The sequence below is a fragment of the Ambystoma mexicanum genome, chromosome 1p (assembly GCF_040938575.1).
Source record: "Ambystoma mexicanum isolate Mex_15411 chromosome 1p, UKY_AmexF1_1, whole genome shotgun sequence".
NCBI lineage: Eukaryota > Metazoa > Chordata > Amphibia > Caudata > Ambystomatidae > Ambystoma > Ambystoma mexicanum.
In genome coordinates this window covers 235,190,861-235,214,961 of record NC_090921.1, presented here as the reverse complement: position 1 = coordinate 235,214,961, position 24,101 = coordinate 235,190,861, and the positions used below count along the sequence as shown (strand labels likewise).

The 24,101-nt window shown below is 44.7% G+C and overlaps 4 non-coding genes across 4 annotated transcripts; all 4 read left to right on the top strand.

Moving 5' to 3' along the window:
* Positions 1-418: 418 nt before the first annotated feature.
* Positions 419-500, top strand: TRNAS-UGA (transfer RNA serine (anticodon UGA)). The gene has a single exon. It is a non-coding gene; the product is annotated as a tRNA-Ser (tRNA).
* An 8,143-nt stretch (positions 501-8,643) lies between these two features.
* On the top strand, positions 8,644-8,725 carry TRNAS-UGA (transfer RNA serine (anticodon UGA)). The gene has a single exon. It is a non-coding gene; the product is annotated as a tRNA-Ser (tRNA).
* A 10,336-nt stretch (positions 8,726-19,061) lies between these two features.
* TRNAS-UGA (transfer RNA serine (anticodon UGA)) lies at positions 19,062-19,143 on the top strand. The gene has a single exon. It is a non-coding gene; the product is annotated as a tRNA-Ser (tRNA).
* A 600-nt stretch (positions 19,144-19,743) lies between these two features.
* TRNAT-AGU (transfer RNA threonine (anticodon AGU)) lies at positions 19,744-19,817 on the top strand. The gene has a single exon. It is a non-coding gene; the product is annotated as a tRNA-Thr (tRNA).
* The last annotated feature ends 4,284 nt before the right edge of the window (positions 19,818-24,101 follow it).

Sequence of the window (24,101 nt, the reverse complement as noted above, 5' to 3'; positions counted from 1 at the left end):
TGTCGTCACCTTCAAGCTGTCAGCAAGATAAAGGGAGCCATCCAACTCTACTTCTGTCTCCGTCTTGTGTGTGCTAATCCACCTTCATTGTGGGTGGCCATATCAACAGCATTAGTCGTGTACATATACAGCAGGAGCAGATTTCCCATTCCCTGTCAAGGGCAAGTCTCTTGACCAGATTCCGGGAAAAGGAGTGACCTTGGTATGGGTAACAGTGATAGCCCTGAGAATGTGCTCCTGTAACATTGTCTGACAATGCTAGAATGTCTCCATTGTTGATGAAAACCATGAGTGAATCATAGTAATGTTGATAATATCATGACTGTGTGAAGTGTACTCTGCATGCACAACTTAGTTTTTCAGCCACACTGACCTCTGATGCAGTGTCATATTGACTTCCAGGTGACGTGATTGTCAGGTAGTCGTGGCCGAGCGGTTAAGGCGATAGACTTGAAATCTATTGGGGTTTCCCCGCGCAGGTTCGAATCCTGCCGACTACGGATTAATATTTTGCTGGCATTTCACGTTTGCAATGAAAACCTAGTTTATAGGTGAATGTTTTGCTTTGGGGCTTCAGTGGCTACTTTTGTTTTCTGACTGTGACAACTTTTTCATGAATCAAAAACAGCCCATTCGAAGGAGTGACTGAAACGTCAACATGAACATGTACGGCTTCAGGGTGCTTCTGTTACTGAAATAAGAGGGCCCATGATGAGAGGGAACCGCAAAGAGACACTGAGAAGAGACAGATCCAGAGAAAAAGCAGCCAATGCCGCGCGACCAGCACAAGAGGATGGTGAGATCTACAGGGACTTATGCAGACACTGGAGTAAGCAGCCTCACTAAGACGGTGTAGCCAGTAGCTGGCGCTACAAATAACTTTCTGGAATTAACCTGTAGCAACTGCTTCAATGTTTATTAAACAGCTGTGTTACTCTGTACCCACATTAGAAACAAAAGTGCACAGCTTTCGGTAAATATCCTTTAAAAAAAAATTCCGCGATTTACTTCCAGTTTACTTGGACAGCAACTCTACCTTTCGCAGTGTAACAGGAATGGATCACGAAGAGCTGGAACCCCATGTAGCGTGTAGAGCATGTGGCGCTGTGGCTTAGTTGGTTAAAGCGCCTGTCTAGTAAACAGGAGATCCTGAATTCGAATCTCAGCAGTGCCTGCTTCTTTTAAAGCACTCTTTAGAACACACTGAAGAAATTGCATTTCCAACTAACCTTGATCGGTGCTGGTTAAGGACCCATAACTCCTTTTAGTCAAAGGCTTTGATTAAGAGGTGCAGTTGATCATACGAATATGGAGAAACAGTTTCTAGGAAGACATTCTAGAATGCATCCCCTTATAGGAACCCCCCACATACAATTGCCTTATTTTTAATTGACTGAAACTCAAATATCAATAACTGTAACCGAGATCCTCAGGCCGACCCACACCTTTGAAAGTCAGTAACATTTTTATATTTTTGTATGGTGAGCAGTTTTAACAAAGAAAATGGGCCTCATTACGAGCCTGGCGGTAACCGTGCCTGAAATTCCGGCAGATTACCGCCGGACTCGTATTACCATTCCACCTCCGTGATTCCTAGAATCACTGGGGCATTACGACCCGGTGACCCGGGAATTCCGGAGGCGGTATTCTGTAAATCCCCATTCCCATTGAGTCCCATAGGACTCAATGGGAATGGGGAAGTGGAAACACCGGCACCATCTCGTGATGGTGCTGGTGTTTCCACGTCCGCCTGCAGGCGGGTGGTGTTAAACCCGCCAGGTCAGACCTGGCAGGAAGGACACCTCCATCCTGCAGAACTCGAGATCACCCGGTCCGGAAACAACGGTGGCGGTGGATTTACTACCACCGTTATTTCCAGACCTGGTGACTTGTAATGAGGCCCAATATGTTCACTATCCAGAAGCCATGATGTAAGGCTTTCAATACCACACTGCAGTCTAGTAAGGGACTAACGGAATCACTTATTTGGCAGATATGTTAAAATGAGAGTAAATGATTTCCCGAGGATCACACACTTTGGTTAAATGGTGATGCCAGGATTTGACTCCAGTCTTCACTCAACTCAAGTTGATAGAGGTAATTTTTTTAATGGGATACTATAACATCCTCCTCTGGGTTTTACAACTGAAGTATGGCGATTAAAAGACACGGAAGAACGAGGACATGCGTACTATGATCACCTGCTTGTAGTCTTTATTTTATACAGCAAGACACCTGTTTAGCTGTGTCCCATTTGTTATCCTCCATCGTTTAGACTTTGTAAGGTACATCCCACTAACAATAGTCACTCCCATTAACCTACCACTGCTGTACACGCAACCATCTAGCTCAAACCACTTTCATTTTAAATCCTCTGATGCAACATAAATGGCCAAAATGTATTGAACAGACCCTGTGTCACCCAGTTTCTCTGTTTATGTCTATTTGCTGGAAAGGCAAAGCAAATTAAATAAATAAAAATAAAGAGGAACAGAGCTTCTTCAGTCTTAGCTCAGAACTTTGTCTTAGAACTCTGGCTGGGAACAGCTTATCCTGCTCCCACAAAGCCCATGTGCCTGCGGGCCGCTGTTCACTTTGCCTGCCCCAAGAAAGGATCCCGAGAGTAAGACAATTGCGTGCTCATAAAACATTGTACATGTCATGGGAATTTGTATAGCAGAATAAACTCTGGTAGCACGCAGACCACTTTCATTTAATTTATTACAGTTACACATAGGCTCATCCAATTTATACAGCTTTTTAATCGAGCAATATATAGTCAGAGTATGACCGGATTAAACAGCCGTGTTGATATACACAGGTCTAAACAAATACACATTTTCTGGCGGAGTTACACCCATGGCGTTGAGCCTTTGGAATAAGTTACTCACGTAGTAACTACATCACTCCTAGTCCATAGTGTCCATTCCTCCATACTTCTGGTATATTCCATCCTATGGGGATGGAACTAGAGTGTTTTTTGCTGCACTAAAATATTGTCCTTTTTTATTTTTACATAAAGGCCGTGGGATGCATGGCCTCGGCCATAAATCCCCATGTCCCACTCTTGGCTTCATCCCATAGTCCTTTGCCAACTCCTGAGCTTGGTCCCTGACTCACGGCTAAGCCAGTTTTAGGAGGGAAGATGGGCCGGCATCTGGAGGAAAGGGGACTATGGAACAGGAGTACAGTAGTCACTATTATGAGCAACCTTTTCTTATTCCTATGTCCTGTCCCCTTTCCTCCATACTTTTGAGAGTTTGCCAAGCACTGAATTACGTGGGGTTGGATGGTCATAACACCCGGTTTAGTTAAATATGTTTTGAGGCCCGATATTCCATATTGAGCATCTGATCTGAAGTTCCCACCCAATAAATAATGTCTAAAGAAGGCCAATGGAGAAGCCCAAGTTCTGGCACCTATGATTCACAGAGCATGTCTTTGAAAAGCAAGAAAATTTACGTTTGCTCTCACATGGGGAGCATGGAGCGCGTTTGGTTCAGTTAATGCCTGGATCAAGTAGCTTGCCAATATACATGAGACATAGCTTGCCAAAATAAATGAGATGATCTATCTCGATAGGATGGCCTTGGACTACTTAGAGCCCTTGTTGCAGTTTCTGGGCATCATAAAGAGTAAAGACTGTGAACTCTTTTTCTCTAAGCAGATATAATGTTAGGGCCCTTTTCACTTCCAGACAATGAAGGAATCTTTCCGTCTCCGAAGATAGGAAAGGAAAGAAAACCAGATGAGTAATTTCTTCATTAAAATGGAAATCTTAAATTACTTTGGACAAAAAGGATGGGTTGTAGTGTAGGAATATTTTTGTTCTTATGCGTTTGAACACTAGGCTCATAATGGTGTGACATACCAATCTCACATTCCCATATATACAATCCCACCCCACAATTCCGGCCAAAGAAATAACCTGTGGGACTTTCAAAAGTCAAAAGGTATTCAAAATAACGAAGTACTTTCAACTGAGTTGCTCTCCAGCTTTACATCATTGATATCACCAGTGTTATAGCAAAGCCAATAATCAACCAGAAACAAAATAACCTGCCCATATGAATTTTAGGATGTTTTAATCTGGCGACACCTAAGCTACTACTAGAATGTCATCTACATATAGTATCACTATGCTGTCAAGTTGCATGTTTCCCAAGTCCATCTGCTGCACTCGGTTGAAAACCGGGGTGATTCGGAATCCCCTGGGGAAAAGAAGATGTTTCAATTTAATCCTGCGGAAGGTAAACAATGTCAAATACTGACTCTCTTCATGTAGTGGGATGGAAAAGAAAGCATTCTTTAAATCAATCACTGTAAAATGTTTAGTTTCGAGTGGAATGTTACACAATAGTGTGGCTGGTTTCAGAACCAATGGGAACTTTGCCTCAAAAATATTGTTCAGGGGGCGTAAGTTCTAGATACATCTCCACGATTCCCCTGTCACTTTCTTCACTGGGTACACAGCCTTGTTACATGGGGATTCTGATTGTACTAATATTCCCTGTCGCATCAAGGCAGCAATACTGTCATAGATACCTTGGTCAGCTTCCTTTGACATAGGGTGTTGTCTCACTCGAGGTAAAATTGCTCCTTGCTTTAATTTAATTTTGACTGCACCTACTTCTTTTAATAGACCAACATCGTATGGACTGCTGGTCCATAATCTGTTTGGCATTGGTGCAAAATCCTCCTGGAGAAAAGACGGTAACTTTTTCACTAGGGAGATTCTGTGAGGTATCTCCCTGTTTTCAATTTTCAACTGGAAATTAAGACTTATGTTGTATATCACTTTGTCATCTGAGCCATCATCTGTAAACACATGTTCATCTTTTCAGGTAGTCTGTCGCTGCCCTTCATCAAGAGCTATCACTGTTCTCCAGTTTATCCCTTCCACATCAACTCTGTGTAAAATCACTCTGTCTTCCCTCACAATTGCTGCTTCTAATTCCATTGTAATTATCTGCCCTACCTTCACATATGTGGGTACTTCTGGTTGATACAAAAATTCTGTAGGTAACCACAGGCTCCTGTATTTGAGGAAGCCATGCTAACATTATGTGTACTCATAAATGAATACTTCTGGGTTTAATGGCACTCTTGTTTGTGCTTCCTGGCCATAAAATGCTGTTTTGAATTCTTGTGCATTTACATAATGAATCCCTGGTATAGAACATACCATCAACTGGTCAGTAAATGACATTGTCATGTTTAATTTGCTCATCAAATCTCTCCCCAATATGATAACTGATATCCTGCGGCAATATAATAATGGCATGGACATGTCATGTTCTCTGATAGTGATAGGTATAGTGTCTGTAAAAGGAACCGTAGGTGTCACCACAGATAATTCTGGTGCATTCATGGCAATGCCTGACATTGGAAATTCCCCTTCTCTAACACAGGATCGAGTCCCCCCCTGTATCTACTAAAACAGAAAATGTTTTGTCACCTATGGTTACCCTGATACTTGGTTCCTTTTGTGGGTCTGGTGTAATCGATGGGATGGAAAACAAAACTGTGGCTGCCAAGTCAGTTGCGAAAGCTTTGCTTGGAATCTTATTAGGGTTGGATTCCCTAAAAAAGTTGTGTCTGACAGAGGCAGCAACTTTATGTCCAAGTATATGCAGGCCATGTGGAAGGAGTGTAGGGTCAGTTATAAGTTTTCCTCTGCATATCACCCACAGACCAATGGCCTAGTGGAACGGTTTAACTGGACCTTGAAGAGCATGATTGGGGCTCTGGAAGAACCCCAAAGAAGAAAATGGGATCTTCTGTTACCATGCTTACTGTTTGCCTACAGAGAGGTACCTCAAGAGGGTGTTGGCTTCAGTCCCTTTGAACTTCTGTTTGGTCACTCTGTAAGGGGACCCTTAGCCATAGTCAAGGAGGGATGGGAGATGTCCACCCCCCCCCCATAAAAAATGTCAGCCCTCGAAGGCGAGCCTGAGAACGTAATCACCAAGGCTGTCCATCGTTATTTAAACAGCAGGTTCCCTGCATGCCCGGAACGCATTGCGCCGCTACAACAAAATGTAGGAGCAGAATATGTCTGATACTTTGGTTGTGATTTGATTTGATTTGATTTATAAAGCACAAAAAACCAGGCCCAGGGGCAACCGGGTGCATACTCTTAAGCATGTTACAAAAAGCAGTAGTTACAGGGCCTCATTACGACTCAGGCGGTAAGGGTTTTACGGCGGCGTAAACAGCGCCGACCCTTACCGCCTGAGTACGAGGTCCCTTAGCGCCATGGCGGACTTAACATCTGCTTTTAGCAGGTGTTAAAATCCATGGCGCTAAGGGACCATGGAGTTAATTACGCCACCGTAATTTACGGTGGCGTAATTAACGCCTTCCCCACTCCCATTATGCCCTATGGGGCAAAAATGGGAATGGGGAAGGGTAAATGGGGATTGGGGACTTACTGCCCCGCCAAGGTCGGAATGGGGCGGTAAGTCCGCCAACCACCATGGCGTAAACGTAGTTTACGCATGGTGGTAAAGTCACGGCCCAGGCGGTAACTTACCGCCTGGGTCGTAATGAGGCCCACAGTGAGTTACGAAGATATACAGCATATATACATGTGCCGAAGGGTACCATTAACAGCGTATAATACAGGGATAGAGCAGAGAGAAAATGTATATTCAGTCCTGTACCCCACATGGAGTCTGGACTGTGTCAAGGTCTCTTGAGTCTTGGGAGAGCAGCCATGTTTTAGCATTGTTCTTGAAGGAGTGGAATGATGGTTCAATTCTGATAGGTGTGGGCAAGGTGTTCCAGAGTTTGGAGGCCAGGACGGGGAAGCACACCCTACCAGCTTTTTGGAGTTTGCATCTAGGCACGATGAGGCTGTGAGTTTGGGCTGCTCTGGTAGGTCGAGTGGAGGTGTGGCGTGAGAAGCGAGCGGATAGGTAAGGTGGGGCGTTGTTGCTCAGACATTTGTGAGTCAAAGCTAGGGTTTTCAGGGCAATTCTCTGTTTTACCGGGAGCCAGCGTAAATCCAATCTGACGGAGGAGATATGAGAGAGTCTCGGGATGTTTAAGGCTGCCCTTAAGGAATTATTTTGTACAGTTTGCAATTTATTAAGGTTAGACTGACTGGTCCCTAGGTAGAGAGCACTACAGTAGTCGATTTTGGCCATAACAAGAGTTCTGGCGAGTGTGATACATTTGGTGGAATTTAGGAAGGGTCTACAGGCAGTGATAAGTTTGCAGGTTTAGGCCGAAGCTGACCTAACTGCATTTATTTGTCTGTTCAGAGAAAGCGAGGAGTCAAGATAGACCCCTAGCGTCTTAGTATCTCTGGAGACTTTAATGTCATTGCCGTCAATAATGAAGGACTTGTAGGTTTGGTCTAGTTTGTTTGGTTGTGAGATATTACGGACCCCGACATGCCCAAAGCGACCACAACACGCATACCATTTACTCCCTGTGAATCCTCACAATCACAGGCCGGGCTGGCTAAACGGCAAACAAATGAGAAAACATTACCACCCCAAAATGCCAGCCCAAAAAAGCCAGCCCCTTGCACAAAAGGTCACACGACTGATGGCCAGCTCCATGTGACAAGGCAACCCAATGGCCCTTTAAGACGTGCCCCACGATTGCACATATGGATAACATTAAGTGGTCACATTCTTGCTTGCATTCCGCCACTTTGGTTTTAAATAGTGCTGGCTGTAAGTTAAGCCTTAGCCTGCACAACGCTGTGCGCTCTGCGAGTAATACCCCACTCTACACCGAAGTCAAAGTGAGCCATCTACTCGCTGCGCTATCTGACTGGCTCTCTCCCTCACCATTACCTTCTCACTCTCTCCTTGTACTATGACCAATGCTCCTTACGAACAGGAACCGAAAATCTGCCTGCTGGAACACTGGGCTTCTCCATCACGAACACTGGGCTTCTTTCTCCATCACGAACACTGGAACACTGGAACATCGGCACTGTAACCTCAGCAAAACGAAAATCCTTCCTACTGCGGTGGGCGTCTTTCTGCTGAGGGCTGGATGCTTCCTGCAGCAGGACGCCCGCCGCTTATATGGGGCTTGTAACGTCCCCTTTCTTTGTTGCCCTTCGCGGGCTTTCCCAGCGCTTTGGCACGCTTCGCCTTATCCCTTCCTCTTACCCATGGAGGAGGACCCTGCCTAAGTTATCGGGGTGCCTCCTCCATTTCTTTTCTTTCTGTCGTCACCTCCAAGCTGTCAGCAAGATAAAGAACGATATGTGTGTAACATTAGAGCACGAGCAGGCAGCCATCCAACTCTACTTCTGTCTCCGTCTTGTGTGTGCTAATCCACCTTCATTGTGGGTGGCCATATCAACAGCATTAGTCGTGTACATATACAGCAGGAGCAGATCTCCCATTCCCTGTCAAGGGCAAGTCTCTTGACCAGATTCCGGGAAAAGGAGTGACCTTGGTGTGGGTAACGGTGATCGCCCTGAGAATGTGCTCCTGTAACATTGTCTGACAATGCTAGAATGTCTCCATTGTTGATGAAAACCATGAGTGAATCATAGTAATGTTGATAATATCATGACTGTGTGAAGTGTACTCTGCATGCACAACTTAGTTTTTCAGCCACACTGACCTCTGATGCAGTGTCATATTGACTTCCAGGTGACGTGATTGTCAGGTAGTCGTGGCCGAGCGGTTAAGGCGATAGACTTGAAATCTATTGGGGTTTCCCCGCGCAGGTTCGAATCCTGCCGACTACGGATTAATATTTTGCTGGCATTTCACGTTTGCAATGAAAACCTAGTTTATAGGTGAATGTTTTGCTTTGGGGCTTCAGTGGCTACTTTTGTTTTCTGACTGTGACAACTTTTTCATGAATCAAAAACAGCCCATTCGAAGGAGTGACTGAAACGTCAACATGAACATGTACGGCTTCAGGGTGCTTCTGTTACTGAAATAAGAGGGCCCATGATGAGAGGGAACCGCAAAGAGACACTGAGAAGAGACAGATCCAGAGAAAAAGCAGCCAATGCCGCGCGACCAGCACAAGAGGATGGTGAGATCTACAGGGACTTATGCAGACACTGGAGTAAGCAGCCTCACTAAGACGGTGTAGCCAGTAGCTGGCGCTACAAATAACTTTCTGGAATTAACCTGTAGCAACTGCTTCAATGTTTATTAAACAGCTGTGTTACTCTGTACCCACATTAGAAACAAAAGTGCACAGCTTTCGGTAAATATCCTTTAAAAAAAAAATTCCGCGATTTACTTCCAGTTTACTTGGACAGCAACTCTACCTTTCGCAGTGTAACAGGAATGGATCACGAAGAGCTGGAACCCCATGTAGCGTGTAGAGCATGTGACGCTGTGGCTTAGTTGGTTAAAGCGCCTGTCTAGTAAACAGGAGATCCTAAGTTCGAATCTCAGCAGTGCCTGCTTCTTTTAAAGCACTCTTTAGAACACACTGAAGAAATTGCATTTCCAACTAACCTTGATCGGTGCTGGTTAAGGACCCATAACTCCTTTTAGTCAAAGGCTTTGATTAAGAGGTGCAGTTGATCATACGAATATGGAGAAACAGTTTCTAGGAAGACATTCTAGAATGCATCCCCTTATAGGAACCCCCCACATACAATTGCCTTATTTTTAATTGACTGAAACTCAAATATCAATAACTGTAACCGAGATCCTCAGGCCGACCCACACCTTTGAAAGTCAGTAACATTTTTATATTTTTGTATGGTGAGCAGTTTTAACAAAGAAAATGGGCCTCATTACGAGCCTGGCGGTAACCGTGCCTGAAATTCCGGCAGATTACCGCCGGACTCGTATTACCATTCCACCTCCGTGATTCCTAGAATCACTGGGGCATTACGACCCGGTGACCCGGGAATTCCGGAGGCGGTATTCGGTAAATCCCCATTCCCATTGAGTCCCATAGGACTCAATGGGAATGGGGAAGTGGAAACACCGGCACCATCTCGTGATGGTGCTGGTGTTTCCACGTCCGCCTGCAGGCGGGTGGTGTTAAACCTGCCAGGTCAGACCTGGCAGGAAGGACACCTCCATCCTGCAGAACTCGAGATCACCCGGTCCGGAAACAACGGTGGCGGTGGATTTACTACCACCGTTATTTCCAGACCGGGTGACTTGTAATGAGGCCCAATATGTTCACTATCCAGAAGCCATGATGTAAGGCTTTCAATACCACACTGCAGTCTAGTAAGGGACTAACGGAATCACTTATTTGGCAGATATGTTAAAATGAGAGTAAATGATTTCCCGAGGATCACACACTTTGGTTAAATGGTGATGCCAGGATTTGACTCCAGTCTTCACTCAACTCAAGTTGATAGAGGTAATTTTTTTAATGGGATACTATAACATCCTCCTCTGGGTTTTACAACTGAAGTATGGCGATTAAAAGACACGGAAGAACGAGGACATGCGTACTATGATCACCTGCTTGTAGTCTTTATTTTATACAGCAAGACACCTGTTTAGCTGTGTCCCATTTCTTATCCTCCATCGTTTAGACTTTGTAAGGTACATCCCACTAACAATAGTCACTCCCATTAACCTACCACTGCTGTACACGCAACCATCTAGCTCAAACCACTTTCATTTTAAATCCTCTGATGCAACATAAATGGCCAAAATGTATTGAACAGACCCTGTGTCACCCAGTTTCTCGGTTTATGTCTATTTGTTGGAAAGGCAAAGCCAATTAAATAAATAAAAATAAAGAGGAACAGAGCTTCTTCAGTCTTAGCTCAGAACTTTGTCTTAGAACTCTGGCTGGGAACAGCTTATCCTGCTCCCACAAAGCCCATGTGCCTGCGGGCCGCTGTTCACTTTGCCTGCCCCAAGAAAGGATCCTGAGAGTAAGACAATTGCGTGCTCATAAAACATTGTACATGTCATGGGAATTTGTATAGCAGAATAAACTCTGGTAGCACGCAGACCACTTTCATTTAATTTATTACAGTTACACATAGGCTCATCCAATTTATACAGCTTTTTAATCGAGCAATATATAGTCAGAGTATGACCGGATTAAACAGCCGTGTTGATATACACAGGTCTAAACAAATACACATTTTCTGGCGGAGTTACACCCATGGCGTTGAGCCTTTGGAATAAGTTACTCACGTAGTAACTACATTACTCCTAGTCCATAGTGTCCATTCCTCCATACTTCTGGTATATTCCATCCTATGGGGATGGAACTAGAGTGTTTTTTGCTGCACTAAAATATTGTCCTTTTTTATTTTTACATAAAGGCCGTGGGATGCATGGCCTCGGCCATAAATCCCCATGTCCCACTCTTGGCTTCATCCCATAGTCCTTTGCCAACTCCTGAGCTTGGTCCCTGACTCACGGCTAAGCCAGTTTTAGGAGGGAAGATGGGCCGGCATCTGGAGGAAAAGGGACTATGGAACAGGAGTACAGTAGTCACTATTATGAGCAACATTTTCTTATTCCTATGTCCTGCCCCCTTTCCTCCATACTTTTGAGAGTTTGCCAAGCACTGAATTACGTGGGGTTGGATGGTCATAACACCCGGTTTAGTTAAATATGTTTTGAGGCCCGATATTCCATATTGAGCATCTGATCTGAAGTTCCCACCCAATAAATAATGTCTAAAGAAGGCCAATGGAGAAGCCCAAGTTCTGGCACCTATGATTCACAGAGCATGTCTTTGAAAAGCAAGAAAATGTACGTTTGCTCTCACATGGGGAGCATGGAGCGCGTTTGGTTCAGTTAATGCCTGGATCAAGTAGCATGCCAATATACATGAGACATAGCTTGCCAAAATACATGAGATGATCTATCTCGATAGGATGGCCTTGGACTACTTAGAGCCCTTGTTGCAGTTTCTGGGCATCATAAAGAGTAAAGACTGTGAACTCTTTTTCTCTAAGCAGATATAATGTTAGGGCCCTTTTCACTTCCAGGCAATGAAGGAATCTTTCCGTCTCCGAAGATAGGAAAGGAAAGAAAACCAGATGAGTAATTTCTTCATTAAAATGGAAATCTTAAATTACATTGGACAAAAAGGATGGGTTGTAGTGTAGGAATATTTTTGTTCTTATGCGTTTGAACACTAGGCTCATAATGGTGTGACATACCAATCTCACATTCCCATATATACAATCCCACCCCCAAATTCCGGCCAAAGAAATAACCTGTGGGACTTTCAAAAGTCAAAAGGTATTCAAAATAACGAAGTACTTTCAACTGAGTTGCTCTCCAGCTTTACATCATTGATATCACCAGTGTTATAGCAAAACCAATAATCAACCAGAAACAAAATAACCTGCCCATATGAATTTTAGGATGTTTTAATCTGGCGACACCTAAGCTACTACTAGAATGTCATCTACATATAGTATCACTATGCTGTCAAGTTGCATGTTTCCCAAGTCCATCTGCTGCACTCGGTTGAAAACCGGGGTGATTCGGAATCCCCTGGGGAAAAGAAGATGTTTCAATTTAATCCTGCGGAAGGTAAACAATGTCAAATACTGACTCTCTTCATGTAGTGGGATGGAAAAGAAAGCATTCTTTAAATCAATCACTGTAAAATGTTTAGTTTCGAGTGGAATGTTACACAATAGTGTGGCTGGGTTCAGAACCAATGGGAACTTTGCCTCAACAATATTGTTCAGGGGGCGTAAGTTCTAGATACATCTCCACGATTCCCCTGTCACTTTCTTCACTGGGTACACAGCCTTGTTACATGGGTATTCTGATTGTACTAATATTCCCTGTCGCATCAAGGCAGCAATACTGTCATAGATACCTTGGTCAGCTTCCTTTGACATAGGGTGTTGTCTCACTCGAGGTAAAATTGCTCCTTGCTTTAATTTAATTTTGACTGCACCTACTTCTTTTAATAGACCAACATCGTATGGACTGCTGGTCCATAATATGCTTGGCACTGGTGCAAAATCCTCCTGGAGAAAAGACGGTAACTTTTTCACTAGGGAGATTCTGTGAGGTATCTCCCTGTTTTCAATTTTCAACTGGAAATTAAGACTTATGTTGTATATCACTTTGTCATCTGAGCCATATATCTGTAAACACATGTTCATCTTTTCAGGTAGTCTGTCGCTGCCCTTCATCAAGAGCTATCACTGTTCTCCAGTTTATCCCTTCCACATCAACTCTGTGTAAAATCACTCTGTCTTCCCTCACAATTGCTGCTTCTAATTCCATTGTAATTATCTGTCCTACCTTCACATATGTGGGTACTTCTGGTTGATACAAAAATTCTGTAGGTAACCACAGGCTCCTATATTTGAGGAAGCCATGCTAACATTATGTGTACTCATAAATGAATACTTCTGGGTTTAATGGCACTCTTGTTTGTGCTTCCTGGCCATAAAATGCTGTTTTGAATTCTTGTGCATTTACATAATGAATCCCTGGTATAGAACATACCATCAACTGGTCAGTAAATGACATTGTCATGTTTAATTTGCTCATCAAATCTCTCCCCAATATGATAACTGATATCCTGCGGCAATATAATAATGGCATGGACATGTCATGTTCTCTGATAGTGATAGGTATAGTGTCTGTAAAAGGAACCGTAGGTGTCACCACAGATAATTCTGGTGCATTCATGGCAATGCCTGACATTGGAAATTCCCCTTCTCTAACACAGGATCGAGTCCCCCCTGTATCTACTAAAACGGAAAATGTTTTGTCACCTATGGTTACCCTGATACTTGGTTCCTTTTGTGGGTCTGGTGTAATCGATGGGATGGAACACAAAACTGTGGCTGCCAAGTCAGTTGCGAAAGCTTTGCTTGGAATCTTATTAGGGTTGGCTTCCCTAAAAAAGTTGTGTCTGACAGAGGCAGCAACTTTATGTCCAAGTATATGCAGGCCATGTGGAAGGAGTGTAGGGTCAGTTATAAGTTTTCCTCTGCATATCACCCACAGACCAATGGCCTAGTGGAACGGTTTAACTGTACCTTGAAGAGCATGATTGGGGCTCTGGAAGAACCCCAAAGAAGAAAATGGGATCTTCTGTTACCATGCTTACTGTTTGCCTACAGAGAGGTACCACAAGAGGGTGTTGGCTTCAGTCCCTTTGAACTTCTGTTTGGTCACTCTGTAAGGGGACCCTTAGCCATAGTCAAGGAGGGATGGGAGATGCCCACCCCCCCCATAAAAAATGTCAGCCCTCAAAGGCGAGCCTGAGAACGTAATCACCAAGGCTGTCCATCGTTATTTAAACAGCAGGTTCCTTGCATGCCCGGAACGCATTGCGCCGCTACAACAAAATGTAGGAGCAGAATATGTCTGATACTTTGGTTGTGATTTGATTTGATTTGATTTGATTTATAAAGCACAAAAAACCAGGCCCAGGGGCAACCGGGTGCATACTCTTAAGCATGTTACAAAAAGCAGTAGTTACAGGGCCTCATTACGACTCAGGCGGTAAGGGTTTTACGGCGGCGTAAACAGCGCCGACCCTTACCGCCTGAGTACGAGGTCCCTTAGCGCCATGGCGGACTTACCACCTGCTTTTAGCAGGTGTTAAAATCCATGGCGCTAAGGGACCATGGAGTTAATTACGCCACCGTAATTTACGGTGGCGTAATTAACGCCTTCCCCACTCCCATTATGCCCTATGGGGCAAAAATGGGAATGGGGAAGGGTAAATGGGGATTGGGGACTTACCGCCCCGCCAAGGTCGGAATGGGGCGGTAAGTCCGCCAACCACCATGGCGTAAACGTAGTTTACGCATGGTGGTAAAGTCACGGCCCAGGCGGTAACTTACCGCCTGGGTCGTAATGAGGCCCACAGTGAGTTACGAAGATATACAGCATATATACATGTGCCGAAGGGTACCATTAACAGCGTATAATACAGGGACAGAGCAGAGAGAAAATGTATATTCAGTCCTGTACCCCACATGGAGTCTGGACTGTGTCAAGGTCTCTTGAGTCTTGGGAGAGCAGCCATGTTTTAGCATTGTTCTTGAAGGAGTGGAATGATGGTTCAATTCTGATAGGTGTGGGCAAGGTGTTCCAGAGTTTGGAGGCCAGGACGGGGAAGCACACCCTACCAGCTTTTTGGAGTTTGCATCTAGGCACGATGAGGCTGTGAGTTTGGGCTGCTCTGGTAGGTCGAGTGGAGGTGTGGCGTGAGAAGCGAGCGGATAGGTAAGGTGGGGCGTTGTTGCTCAGACATTTGTGAGTCAAAGCTAGGGTTTTCAGGGCAATTCTCTGTTTTACCGGGAGCCAGCGTAAATCCGATCTGACGGAGGAGATATGAGAGCGTCTCGGGATGTTTAAGGCTGCCCTTAAGGAATTATTTTGTACAGTTTGCAATTTATTAAGGTTAGACTGACTGGTCCCTAGGTAGAGAGCACTACAGTAGTCGATTTTGGCCATAACAAGAGTTCTGGCGAGTGTGATACATTTGGTGGAATTTAGGAAGGGTCTACAGGCAGTGATAAGTTTGCAGGTATAGGCCGAAGCTGACCTAACTGCATTTATTTGTCTGTTCAGAGAAAGCGAGGAGTCAAGATAGACCCCTAGCGTCTTAGTATCTCTGGAGACTTTAATGTCATTGCCGTCAATAATGAAGGACTTGTAGGTTTGGTCTAGTTTGTTTGGTTGTGAGATATTACGGACCCCGACATGCCCAAAGCGACCACAACACGCATACCATTTACTCCCTGTGAATCCTCACAATCACAGGCCGGGCTGGCTAAACGGCAAACAAATGAGAAAACATTACCACCCCAAAATGCCAGCCCAAAAAAGCCAGCCCCTTCCACAAAAGGTCACACGACTGATGGCCAGCTCCATGTGACAAGGCAACCCAATGGCCCTTTAAGACGTGCCCCACGATTGCACATATGGATAACATTAAGTGGTCACATTCTTGCTTGCATTCCGCCACTTTGGTTTTAAATAGTGCTGGCTGTAAGTTAAGCCCTAGCATGCACAACGCTGTGCGCTCTGCGAGTAACACCCCACTCTACACCGAAGTCAAAGTGAGCCATCTACTCGCTGCGCTATCTGACTGGCTCTCTCCCTCACCATTACCTTCTCACTCTCTCCTTGTACTATGACCAATGCTCCTTACGAACAGGAACCGAAAATCTGCCTGCTGGAACACTGGGCTTCTCCATCACGAACACTGGGCTTCTTTCTCCATCACGAACACTGGAACACTGGAACATCGGCACTGTAACCTCAGCAAAACGAAAATCCTTCCTACTGCGGTGGGTGTCTTTCTGCTGAGGGCTGGATGCTTCCTGCAGCAGGACGCCCGCCGCTTATATGGGGCTTGTCACGTCCCCTTTCTTTGTTGCCCTTCGCGGGCTTTCCCAGCGCTTTGGCACGCTTCGCCTTATCCCTTCCTCTTACCCATGGAGGAGGACCCTGCCTAAGTTATCGGGGTGCCTCCTCCATTTCTTTTCTTTCTGTCGTCACTTTCAAGCATTGCGCCGCTACAACAAAATGTAGGAGCAGAATATGTCTGATACTTTGGTTGTGATTTGATTTGATTTGATTTATAAAGCACAAAAAACCAGGCCCAGGGGCAACCGGGTGCATACTCTTAAGCATGTTACAAAAAGCAGTAGTTACAGGGCCTCATTACGACTCAGGCGGTAAGGGTTTTACGGCGGCGTAAACATCGCCGACCCTTACCGCCTGAGTACGAGGTCCCTTAGCGCCATGGCGGACTTACCACCTGCTTTTAGCAGGTGTTAAAATCCATGGCGCTAAGGGACCATGGAGTTAATTACGCCACCGTAATTTACGGTGGCGTAATTAACGCCTTCCCCACTCCCATTATGCCCTATGGGGCAAAAATGGGAATAGGGAAGGGTAAATGGGGATTGGGGACTTACCGCCCCGCCAAGGTCGGAATGGGGCGGTAAGTCCGCCAACCACCATGGCGTAAACGTAGTTTACGCATGGTGGTAAAGTCACGGCCCAGGCGGTAACTTACCGCCTGGGTCGTAATGAGGCCCACAGTGAGTTACGAAGATATACAGCATATATACATGTGCCGAAGGGTACCATTAACAGCGTATAATTCAGGGACAGAGCAGAGAGAAAATGTATATTCAGTCCTGTACCCCACATGGAGTCTGGACTGTGTCAAGGTCTCTTGAGTCTTGGGAGAGCAGCCATGTTTTAGCATTGTTCTTGAAGGAGTGGAATGATGGTTCAATTCTGATAGGTGTGGGCAAGGTGTTCCAGAGTTTGGAGGCCAGGACGGGGAAGCACACCCTACCAGCTTTTTGGAGTTTGCATCTAGGCACGATGAGGCTGTGAGTTTGGGCTGCTCTGGTAGGTCGAGTGGAGGTGTGGCGTGAGAAGCGAGCGGATAGGTAAGGTGGGGCGTTGTTGCTCAGACATTTGTGAGTCAAAGCTAGGGTTTTCAGGGCAATTCTCTGTTTTACCGGGAGCCAGCGTAAATCCGATCTGACGGAGGAGATATGAGAGCGTCTCGGGATGTTTAAGGCTGCCCTTAAGGAATTATTTTGTACAGTTTGCAATTTATTAAGGTTAGACTGACTGGTCCCTAGGTAGAGAGCACTACAGTAGTCGATTTTGGCCATAACAAGAGTTCTGGCGAGTGTGATACATTTGGTGGAATTTAGGAAGGGTCTACAGGCAGTGATAAGTTTGCAGGTATAGGCCGAAGCTGACCTAACTGCATTTATTTGTCTGTTCAGAGAAAGCGAGGAGTCAAGATAGACCCCTAGCGTCTTAGTATCTCTGGAGACTTTAATGTCATTGCCGTCAATAATGAAGGACTTGTAGGTTTGGTCTAGTTTGTTTGGTTGTGAGATATTACGGACCCCGACATGCCCAAAGCGACCACAACACGCATACCATTTACTCCCTGTGAATCCTCACAATCACAGGCCGGGCTGGCTAAACGGCAAACAAATGAGAAAACATTACCACCCCAAAATGCCAGCCCAAAAAAGCCAGCCCCTTCCACAAAAGGTCACACGACTGATGGCCATCTCCATGTGACAAGGCAACCCAATGGCCCTTTAAGACGTGCCCCACGATTGCACATATGGATAACATTAAGTGGTCACATTCTTGCTTGCATTCCGCCACTTTGGTTTTAAATAGTGCTGGCTGTAAGTTAAGCCCTAGCATGCACAACGCTGTGCGCTCTGCGAGTAACACCCCACTCTACACCGAAGTCAAAGTGAGCCATCTACTCGCTGCGCTATCTGACTGGCTCTCTCCCTCACCATTACCTTCTCACTCTCTCCTTGTACTATGACCAATGCTCCTTACGAACAGGAACCGAAAATCTGCCTGCTGGAACACTGGGCTTCTCCATCACGAACACTGGGCTTCTTTCTCCATCACGAACACTGGAACACTGGAACATCGGCACTGTAACCTCAGCAAAACGAAAATCCTTCCTACTGCGGTGGGCGTCTTTCTGCTGAGGGCTGGATGCTTCCTGCAGCAGGACGCCCGCCGCTTATATGGGGCTTGTCACGTCCCCTTTCTTTGTTGCCCTTCGCGGGCTTTCCCAGCGCTTTGGCACGCTTCGCCTTATCCCTTCCTCTTACCCATGGAGGAGGACCCTGCCTAAGTTATCGGGGTGCCTCCTCCATTTCTTTTCTTTCTGTCGTCACCTTCAAGCTGTCAGCAAGATAAAGAACGATATGTGTGTAACATTAGAGCACGAGCAGGCAGCCATCCAACTCTACTTCTGTCTCCGTCTTGTGTGTGCTAATCCACCTTCATTGTGGGTGGCCATATCAACAGCATTAGTCGTGTACATATACAGCAGGAGCAGATTTCCCATTCCCTGTCAAGGGCAAGTCTCTTGACCAGATTCCGGCAAAAGGAGTGACCTTGGTATGGGTAACAGTGATCGCCCTGAGAATGTGCTCCTGTAACATTGTCTGACAATGCTAGAATGTCTCCATCGTTGATGAAAACCATGAGTGAATCATAGTAATGTTGATAATATCATGACTGTGTGAAGTGTACTCTGCATGCACAACTTAGTTTTTCAGCCACACTGACCTCTGATGCAGTGTCATATTGACTTCCAGGTGACGTGATTGTCAGGTAGTCCTGGCCGAGCGGTTAAGGCGATAGACTTGAAATCTATTGGGGTTTCCCCGCGCAGGTTCGAATCCTGCCGACTACGGATTAATATTTTGCTGGCATTTCACGTTTGCAATGAAAACCTAGTTTATAGGTGAATGTTTTGCTTTGGGGCTTCAGTGGCTACTTTTGTTTTCTGACTGTGACAACTTTTTCATGAATCAAAAACAGCCCATTCGAAGGAGTGACTGAAACGTCAACATGAACATGTACGGCTTCAGGGTGCTTCTGTTACTGAAATAAGAGGGCCCATGATGAGAGGGAACCGCAAAGAGACACTGAGAAGAGACAGATCCAGAGAAAAAGCAGCCAATGCCGCGCGACCAGCACAAGAGGATGGTGAGATCTACAGGGACTTATGCAGACACTGGAGTAAGCAGCCTCACTAAGACGGTGTAGCCAGTAGCTGGCGCTACAAATAACTTTCTGGAATTAACCTGTAGCAACTGCTTCAATGTTTATTAAACAGCTGTGTTACTCTGTACCCACATTAGAAACAAAAGTGCACATCTTTCGGTAAATATCCTTTAAAAAAAAATTCCGCGATTTACTTCCAGTTTACTTGGACAGCAACTCTACCGTTCGCAGTGTAACAGGAATGGATCACGAAGAGCTGGAACCCCATGTAGCGTGTAGAGCATGTGGCGCTGTGGCTTAGTTGGTTAAAGCGCCTGTCTAGTAAACAGGAGATCCTGAGTTCGAATCTCAGCAGTGCCTGCTTCTTTTAAAGCACTCTTTAGAACACACTGAAGAAATTGCATTTCCAACTAACCTTGATCGGTGCTGGTTAAGGACCCATAACTCCTTTTAGTCAAAGGCTTTGATTAAGAGGTGCGGTTGATCATACGAATATGGAGAAACAGTTTCTAGGAAGACATTCTAGAATGCATCCCCTTATAGGAACCCCCCACATACAATTGCCTTATTTTTAATTGACTGAAACTCAAATATCAATAACTGTAACCGAGATCCTCAGGCCGACCCACACCTTTGAAAGTCAGTAACATTTTTATATTTTTGTATGGTGAGCAGTTTTAACAAAGAAAATGGGCCTCATTACGAGCCTGGCGGTAACCGTGCCTGAAATTCCGGCAGATTACCGCCGGACTCGTATTACCATTCCACCTCCGTGATTCCTAGAATCACTGGGGCATTACGACCCGGTGACCCGGGAATTCCGGAGGCGGTATTCGGTAAATCCCCATTCCCATTGAGTCCCATAGGACTCAATGGGAATGGGGAAGTGGAAACACCGGCACCATCTCGTGATGGTGCTGGTGTTTCCACGTCCGCCTGCAGGCGGGTGGTGTTAAACCCGCCAGGTCAGACCTGGCAGGAAGGACACCTCCATCCTGCAGAACTCGAGATCACCCGGTCCGGAAACAACGGTGGCGGTGGATTTACTACCACCGTTATTTCCAGACCGGGTGACTTGTAATGAGGCCCAATATGTTCACTATCCAGAAGCCATGATGTAAGGCTTTCAATACCACACTGCAGTCTAGTAAGGGACTAACAGAATCACTTATTTGGCAGATATGTTAAAATGAGAGTAAATGATTTCCCGAGGATCACACACTTTGGTTAAATGGTGATGCCAGGATTTGACTCCAGTCTTCACTCAACTCAAGTTGATAGAGGTAATTTTTTTAATGGGATACTATAACATCCTCCTCTGGGTTTTACAACTGATGTATGGCGATTAAAAGACACGGAAGAACGAGGACATGCGTACTATGATCACCTGCTTGTAGTCTTTATTTTATACAGCAAGACACCTGTTTAGCTGTGTCCCATTTGTTATCCTCCATCGTTTAGACTTTGTAAGGTACATCCCACTAACAATAGTCACTCCCATTAACCTACCACTGCTGTACACGCAACCATCTAGCTCAAACCACTTTCATTTTAAATCCTCTGATGCCACATAAATGGCCAAAATGTATTGAACAGACCCTGTGTCACCCAGTTTCTCTGTTTATGTCTATTTGCTGGAAAGGCAAAGCAAATTAAATAAATAAAAATAAAGAGGAACAGAGCTTCTTCAGTCTTAGCTCAGAACTTTGTCTTAGAACTCTGGCTGGGAACAGCTTATCCTGCTCCCACAAAGCCCATGTGCCTGCGGGCCACTGTTCACTTTGCCTGCCCCAAGAAAGGATCCCGAGAGTAAGACAATTGCGTGCTCATAAAACATTGTACATGTCATGGGAATTTGTATAGCAGAATAAACTCTGGTAGCACGCAGACCACTTTCATTTAATTTATTACAGTTACACATAGGCTCATCCAATTTATACAGCTTTTTAATCGAGCAATATATAGTCAGAGTATGACCGGATTAAACAGCCGTGTTGATATACACAGGTCTAAACAAATACACATTTTCTGGCTTTGTTACACCCATGGCGTTGAGCCTTTGGAATAAGTTACTCACGTAGTAACTACATTACTCCTAGTCCATAGTGTCCATTCCTCCATACTTCTGGTATATTCCATCCTATGGGGATGGAACTAGAGTGTTTTTTGCTGCACTAAAATATTGTCCTTTTTTATTTTTACATAAAGGCCGTGGGATGCATGGCCTCGGCCATAAATCCCCATGTCCCACTCTTGGCTTCATCCCATAGTCCTTTGCCAACTCCTGAGCTTGGTCCCTGACTCACGGCTAAGCCAGTTTTAGGAGGGAAGATGGGCCGGCATCTGGAGGAAAGGGGACTATGGAACAGGAGTACAGTAGTCACTATTATGAGCAACCTTTTCTTATTCCTATGTCCTGCCCCCTTTCCTCCATACTTTTGAGAGTTTGCCAAGCACTGAATGACGTGGGGTTGGATGGTCATAACACCCGGTTTAGTTAAATATGTTTTGAGGCCCGATATTCCATATTGAGCATCTGATCTGAAGTTCCCACCCAATAAATAATGTCTAAAGAAGGCCAATGGAGAAGCCCAAGTTCTGGCACCTATGATTCACAGAGCATGTCTTTGAAAAGCAAGAAAATGTACGTTTGCTCTCACATGGGGAGCATGGAGCGCGTTTGGTTCAGTTAATGCCTGGATCAAGTAGCTTGCCAATATACATGAGACATAGCTTGCCAAAATACATGAGATGATCTATCTCGATAGGATGGCCTTGGACTACTTAGAGCCCTTGTTGCAGTTTCTGGGCATCATAAAGAGTAAAGACTGTGAACTCTTTTTCTCTAAGCAGATATAATGTTAGGGCCCTTTTCACTTCCAGACAATGAAGGAATCTTTCCGTCTCCGAAGATAGGAAAGGAAAGAAAACCAGATGAGTAATTTCTTCATTAAAATGGAAATCTTAAATTACTTTGGACAAAAAGGATGGGTTGTAGTGTAGGAATATTTTTGTTCTTATGCGTTTGAACACTAGGCTCATAATGGTGTGACATACCAATCTCACATTCCCATATATACAATCCCACCCCCAAATTCCGGCCAAAGAAATAACCTGTGGGACTTTCAAAAGTCAAAAGGTATTCAAAATAACGAAGTACTTTCAACTGAGTTGCTCTCCAGCTTTACATCATTGATATCACCAGTGTTATAGCAAAACCAATAATCAACCAGAAACAAAATAACCTGCCCATATGAATTTTAGGATGTTTTAATCTGGCGACACCTAAGCTACTACTAGAATGTCATCTACATATAGTATCACTATGCTGTCAAGTTGCATGTTTCCCAAGTCCATCTGCTGCACTCGGTTGAAAACCGGGGTGATTCGGAATCCCCTGGGGAAAAGAAGATGGTTCAATTTAATCCTGCGGAAGGTAAACAATGTCAAATACTGACTCTCTTCATGTAGTGGGATGGAAAAGAAAGCATTCTTTAAATCAATCACTGTAGAATGTTTAGTTTCGAGTGGAATGTTACACAATAGTGTGGCTGGGTTCAGAACCAATGGGAACTTTGCCTCAACAATATTGTTCAGGGGGCGTAAGTTCTAGATACATCTCCACGATTCCCCTGTCACTTTCTTCACTGGGTACACAGCCTTGTTACATGGGGATTCTGATTGTACTAATATTCCCTGTCGCATCAAGGCAGCAATACTGTCATAGATACCTTGGTCAGCTTCCTTTGACATAGGGTGTTGTCTCACTCGAGGTAAAATTGCTCCTTGCTTTAATTTAATTTTGACTGCACCTACTTCTTTTAATAGACCAACATCGTATGGACTGCTGGTCCATAATCTGCTTGGCACTGGTGCAAAATCCTCCTGAAGCAAAGACGGTAACTTTTTCACTAGGGAGATTCTGTGAGGTATCTCCCTGTTTTCAATTTTCAACTGGAAATTAAGACTTATGTTGTATATCACTTTGTCATCTGAGCCATCATCTGTAAACACATGTTCATCTTTTCAGGTAGTCTGTCGCTGCCCTTCATCAAGAGCTATCACTGTTCTCCAGTTTATCCCTTCCACATCAACTCTGTGTAAAATCACTCTGTCTTCCCTCACAATTGCTGCTTCTAATTCCATTGTAATTATCTGCCCTACCTTCACATATGTGGGTACTTCTGGTTGATACAAAAATTCTGTAGGTAACCACAGGCTCCTGTATTTGAGGAAGCCATGCTAACATTATGTGTACTCATAAATGAATACTTCTGGGTTTAATGGCACTCTTGTTTGTGCTTCCTGGCCATAAAATGCTGTTTTGAATTCTTGTGTATTTACATAATGAATCCCTGGTATAGAACATACCATCAACTGGTCAGTAAATGACATTGTCATGTTTAATTTGCTCATCAAATCTCTCCCCAATATGATAACTGATATCCTGCGGCAATATAATAATGGCATGGACATGTCATGTTCTCTGATAGTGATAGGTATAGTGTCTGTAAAAGGAACCGTAGATGTCACCACAGATAATTCTGGTGCATTCATGGCAATGCCTGACATTGGAAATTCCCCTTCTCTAACACAGGATCGAGTCCCCCCTGTAACTACTAAAACGGAAAATGTTTTGTCACC